Raw genomic sequence first — 5967 nt, 5'->3', positions numbered from 1 at the left:
AAATAAAAATAAAAATAAAAATTCACCCTAAGAGCAATGAGAATCCACTGCAGTCGTCTAAGTAAGGCAGCCATGTTACTAAGGGTCAGGTTAGAAGGGAACAAGTACAAATGTGGGGAGATGGCTGGTGGGTTACTGCTACAGTCCAGACAAGAGAGGAAGGGGGCTTCTATTAGGGTGTTGGCAGTAGGAAAAGTGAGGAATGGAGAGAAAAACAAAACTTGTTGACTGAGTGAGCACTGAGGGAGAAGTGCCAACAAGAGCTCTAATTGCTGTCACAGAGAGGGATATGACAGAGAGTGACTGCAGGGGTGACTTAATTTGAAACTTGAGTGCCAAAGGGGAACCAGTCCTGTAGAGATCTACGAGGGGAGAGGTAAGAGGAAGCTCCAAAGCCCTGACGTGGCAATGAGCTTGGTTGGTATGAAGAAGAGGAAGAAGGCAGCATGGCTGGGAGGTAGAGGGAGAGAGGATGCTAAGGAGGGCAGGAAAGGGAGACTGGGAGATGGGGTTTGGATCATGAGAGCGCTGTGAGCCAACACAAAGAGTCCAAAATTATCCTAAGTGAAATGGGACATAGGAATACATGAGCATGATTAAATACAGTATTTGCTACTCTGTAGAGTCAATTATAAAAATCAAGAGAGTGCAGAGGAAGAAGTGCAGGAAGGTACCATAATAGTTCAGGTGGGAGATACTGGTGGCTTAAACTAGGAAAACAGAGAGAAAGGAATAAAATCAGGGTGTATTTTACACATGGGAATGGTGAGACCTGTTGCTGGATTATATGTGGCAGTTAAGGGAAGGAGGGAGTTAGATTCTTGAATGACTGGATGGTGGTGCTCACTAAGATGGAGGGTACTAGAGGGGGAACAGTTTAGGAGGTGAGTGTCAAGAGTTCTGTGTTTGGCATGCTAAGTTTGAAGTGCCTACTAGTCTTTCAAGTAGAGAGTTACACTGGCAATTAGATAGGTGAATCCACACTGGCAATTAGACATATGAATCCCGAGCTCAAGCCCAAGACTGGGGGTGTACTTTTGGAGGCTTATTTAAAGCTATGGAACTGAGTAAGATCACCTAGGGAAATAAGGAAAAGAAAGGGGTACAGCACTGAGTTCTGGGACACCCCAACTGAGGTTGGACAGGTAGCAAAGGATGTGAGAAGAAGGTCAGGAAAAAAAACATCAGGAGATTGTGTTGTCACAGAAGCCAAGAGAAGAAAATGGTTCTAAAAGACAGAGCTCAAATGTGGGACAAACGAAAGGCTTAGACGAGGCTTGAGAAGTGACCACTGCCAATGGCCACCTGCAGGTGTCTGGGTACCCTAACAAGACTAACATCAGTGATAAGGTGGCAGCGATCATCTGATGGAACTGGGTAAGCAGAGAAAGTGGAGGGAGTGATGCTAACTTATGTCCTAAGTTGTATCATGATAAAAACCAGAGAAAAGCATGAGAGCTGGAGGGGATACAGAGAATACTACAGCATGTTTGTTTGCTTTAAAGACAGGGTCTCGTCTCACACTGTCACCCAGGCTGGAGTGCAGTGGCACCATCATAGCTCACCGCAGCCTCAAACTCCTCTGCTCAAGAGAACCTTTCTCCTCAGCCTCCTGTGTAGCTGAGACTACAGGTACACACCACTATGCCCAGCTAACATTGTTTTGCTTTGTTTTTAAAGATGAGGTCTTGCTACATTACTCAGGCTGGTCACAAACTCCAGGTCTCCGGGAATCCTCCTGCCTCAGCCTTCCAAAGTGCTGGCATTACAGGTATGAGTCACTGCACCTGGCCACTACTGCTTATTTGGGTGCAGATAAAAAGGAGTCAGTGAATAAACTGATGATGTGGGAAGGAAAGAGAGAGAGAGAAAGAATCATAAATGTAGGACTGAAGTTCTTGAGAAAGGCAGAGGAGGTGACAAAAGTGGAGGGGCTGGCTTAGCTAGGAACAGCGATAGTTTGTCCATCAAAATAGGAGAGAAGGAATACTACATGGGTACAGATGCAATTAGGTTCATCGATATGGTGAAAGAAAGATTACTTAATTCATTTTCACTTTCTGCTTATATTTTTTCAATGAAGTATGAATTGAAAAAGCTGGCAAAATAGATCAGTGAATATAGACATTTGAAAAGGTCATAAGAAGGTGTGACATTGTCACATAAGCATGCAACAACCCGGGAAATAAAGCAGGGCTGCACAACAACAGTGTCCAGTTCAGTTGTGGTTATGAATTTAAATGAGACCAGTCAGCACAATTATGTGATTCCTCCCCCCAACAATGCTCAGTTGCTTCAGTGACAGCATAGGATAGATGGATCATTGGTGGACACAGGGATGGAGACATGCCAGCTGTGTGCAATGAAGAACAAGAGGGGCAAGAAAATGAAAGAAGCGATTGTAATGATGAGTGGAGAATAAGGAGGGAAGAAAATAAGGAGGGAAGAAAGTGGGAACAATCGAGATCTTTAGATTTGAGATCTTGATAACATACAAGAATTGCTGCTGTGGCGTACTAGAGTACATGATTGGGGGAATATGATAGGGCATAAAGACAGAGGGAGGTTGAAAATCAAGATTCTGATTTTGGTTTTGCAGGATTTTGTTTCTCTTGCATTATAGGTCATAATCAGTTATTCAAAATCCCTTTGACCAGGCACATTCACCATTCAGAAATTTTCCAATGTCACAAAAAAATAGGATATATATGCCCTATGTTACATAACCCCTGTGAGATTCAAGGCCCCATCCTCTAATCAAACACATGAACATTTCTGCAGCAACATCATGGATTTTTACACTAAGTGGGATAAGGAAAGACTATTCATAGGCTTGCAGTAAGTCAGGTCAAGTCATCTTGCCAAGGAAGTTCAGATCTGGTCAGGTTTGGTCTCCAAATGAGTGGCCAATAAATAAATAAATGCAGATGTTAGTTCTATTTGAATTTTAAGACTGCAGATAAGAGATTGTGAACACAATAACCCTCTGTGCCCTGAGGCATTTGATATTTTAAATATTTCTCTTCTTTCTCCTAGGAGAGTTCACATACTTCCATAGGAAGAGAGCCACACTGCACAAGCAACAGGTGTAATTCTAAGGTGCTATTTCTCTGAATGCCACACATGTTTACCATTGCTCATCTCGAGGAATAAAAACCCAGTTTCAAGTTTTATACACAACCCATGAAAAACTTAACCTTCAATAAAAATATGTGAACAAAACAGACTCGCTTCTGGGACAATGGGGAGGGATGGAGGAAATTATCACAGAGAGTGCCGGCTCAGGAGTCGCTCTGAGGTCAGCCCCAATCCTTTGGTTTACATTTGCAGGGAGGATCTACCCAACAGCTGTGCTTTAGTCATCTTTAGAGATACTCTCTCCCACCCCCTACCCTAAGTCAGTGAATTGTCATTGAAAAAACACAGAGTTGAATGTGCTGAGAAGTATACATTATGCTGCATTGTGTGACTGTGTAATTACTGTCCTATACATGCTGGACCAGAGATTGACTGAAGACTGGAGAATTAAACAAAGTTGTGACTAATTCTGGACTAAATCCAACGGGCAGATGAATAGGGCAATCCTGATATTTTGCCAAAGCCAGGGCTATAGATAACTGCAGTGGGCAGGAGGTAAGTGAAAGAATTAGTTGAGCGAAAGTTTTGATTAGGAGGTTGATGATTCTGACACATTTGTTTAGAATGATGTCTTAGGCTAGATTCTTTTATTAAAAAAAAAAAAGCAAAACAAGAAACTTTCTGTGTTCTTAAGTTTTAGCATTGTTTCCAATGAATTAATGAAAGGTATTATACTTAATTTTTTTTAAAAAAATTACTGATATGAACATTTTTTCCTTTAAGAGAATTTTTTCTAGCCTGAGATTCCTGAGCCACCAGAGAGACATAGAGTTTGCAATGGTGGTCCACTTAGAATTTAGTTTTTCCAAAAGCTTAAGAGAACCATCTATTTGATTATGACAAGCCTAAGTAAGCTAACTAATATTGCAAGTATATCCCTGACAAAGTGCATTCCAGGTGGGAGAAAGAGAGTGAGCAAAGGTAGAAAGGTAGAAAGCTGCAGATATCCAGAGAGCTCTGTCCAACTGGACAGAGTATCAACGTAGAAGCAATGGGATTGAAGAACAGAAACAAATATCAAGGCTCTTAAGTGCCAGGCTGAAAAAACGGAATGTAGTTAGTTGGTTTGCAAAAACAATGCTCTTGAAGGGTTTTTGAATAAGAAAATGGCATTATCACATTTATATAGCTTTTTTCCATATAATTCAAACCACTTCATGTACTTCAGTGTCATTAAATATGTCTATGGCTTTAGGGTAACATTAGGTAAATTTGAGTCCTCATTCTAGTTTTCACTGACTTCCAAGACCTGGAATTTATAAATTAGACTCTGCCAGTGCCTCAAACTATCTGAACTTCATTTTACTCATATATAAGTGGGGATGATAATACCAACCGTCCATGCAAAGATCAAATGAGAGGATTTATAAACCACATTAAGATATGGCACCAAGTGGATGCTCATTAGAAATCAGTTCTCCTCCCAGACCCTCCATGGCTTCTAATAATTAGAAACATCAGAAAGAAAATATACCCCCATATGAAACTTTTCATTATTTTTTTTCTTTATTCTTTATTCAGCTGAACAAACTTTTATATGGCCACTTACTAGGCCCTAGGATACAAAGATGAATAAGATAAAGCTCTTCTTCTCGAGTATTGTACAGCCCCATAAAGGAAGCAGAAGCTACATCAGTAATTAAAATGCCAAGTGAGGAGGAGAATTAACAAAATATTGGTGAGCAGAGAGACAATAGGGGACAAATCCTGGCCAGGGGATCTGTGAAGACTTCACAGAAGAGAAGATATTTCAGCTGGGTTTTGAAAAATGAGGAGGTTGGTGTGTAAGCAACTTAGAAGCATAAATGTGGGAGTTCCTAAAGCAAGAGGGTAGCCAGGGTAGGCTGGCACAGTAAGACTCCAGGAGGAATATCAGACCAGGTTATTAAGGAATATATCCTACTATGAGTGTGAATTTTTATCCTCTACACAAGCAGAAGCCACAAAAGGTGGTCCAGTACATTGGATTATTTAGACACTGGTAGAATAATATGCGTTGGAGGTAGGAGGCGAGTAGGGGGAAATCTACATGGGATTGGATTATTTAGACACTGGTAGAATAATGTGGGTTGGAGGTAGGAGGCGAGTAGGGGGAAATCTACATGGGCCTCCATGTTCTCAGCTTTGGTACAGTTTTGATGGAAATCATAACCAAGATAAAGTGTCCAAGAAGAAGGAACCTTAGGAGAAGTAGATGTAGGCTTGAGGTGAGATTAACTGGGGCCCTTTAGATTTGAATGGACTGTGGCCCATCCAGATAAAAGTATAGAGCTGAAGTTCACTAGAATGATCATGATGGAGTCCATGAACCACCAGGTACCAGTAAGCACTTAAGCCCAGGATGTGGCTACATTCAAACAGGAAAATATGGAGGGTGAAGGAAAGTGGGCTAAGGGTGGAATTATAGAGATCACAGTGTATAACACAGTATATAAATGTATATTTGTATATGCACCTACTTTCCACTCCTATTGGAAAGGAGTGATACCAGTCATACAGAGGGAAAAAGAACAAGGAAAAAGAGTGTCTGGGAAGACAATAGCGAAATCCAGAAAACATCAGCTGTACTTCAAGCAGAAAGAAAGCCAAAACATACTTAGGAGCTTAAAAAATCTTTTTATAGCAATTTAAAAAACAAGGTGAGATGCTTTTCTGATTCTTTTTTTCTTCCTGACTTATTATGTAATGGCCCCAAATAGAAAAAAAGAAAAAATCCTAAAGAGAATACTAGTTTTTCTCATTTTAGATGATTTCAATAGCCCCATTTAGTCTTCTTGTATCTACTTATTTTATAACACAATAAATCTCATTTAATGACAGAAGATATAT

At 40.6% G+C, this 5967-nt stretch overlaps 1 long non-coding RNA gene across 1 annotated transcript; it reads left to right on the top strand.

The window, feature by feature from the left end:
* Positions 1-335: 335 nt before the first annotated feature.
* LOC144331103 (uncharacterized) lies at positions 336-3186 on the top strand. Its single transcript, XR_013397993.1, has 3 exons — positions 336-376; positions 1681-1771; positions 3037-3186. It is a non-coding gene; the product is annotated as an uncharacterized LOC144331103 (long non-coding RNA).
* The last annotated feature ends 2781 nt before the right edge of the window (positions 3187-5967 follow it).

This window comes from Macaca mulatta, chromosome 9 (genome assembly GCF_049350105.2).
Source record: "Macaca mulatta isolate MMU2019108-1 chromosome 9, T2T-MMU8v2.0, whole genome shotgun sequence".
In the NCBI taxonomy this organism is placed as follows: domain Eukaryota; kingdom Metazoa; phylum Chordata; class Mammalia; order Primates; family Cercopithecidae; genus Macaca; species Macaca mulatta.
Note: the sequence above shows the minus strand (reverse complement) of the source record. Positions and strands in the feature narration are given on the sequence as shown.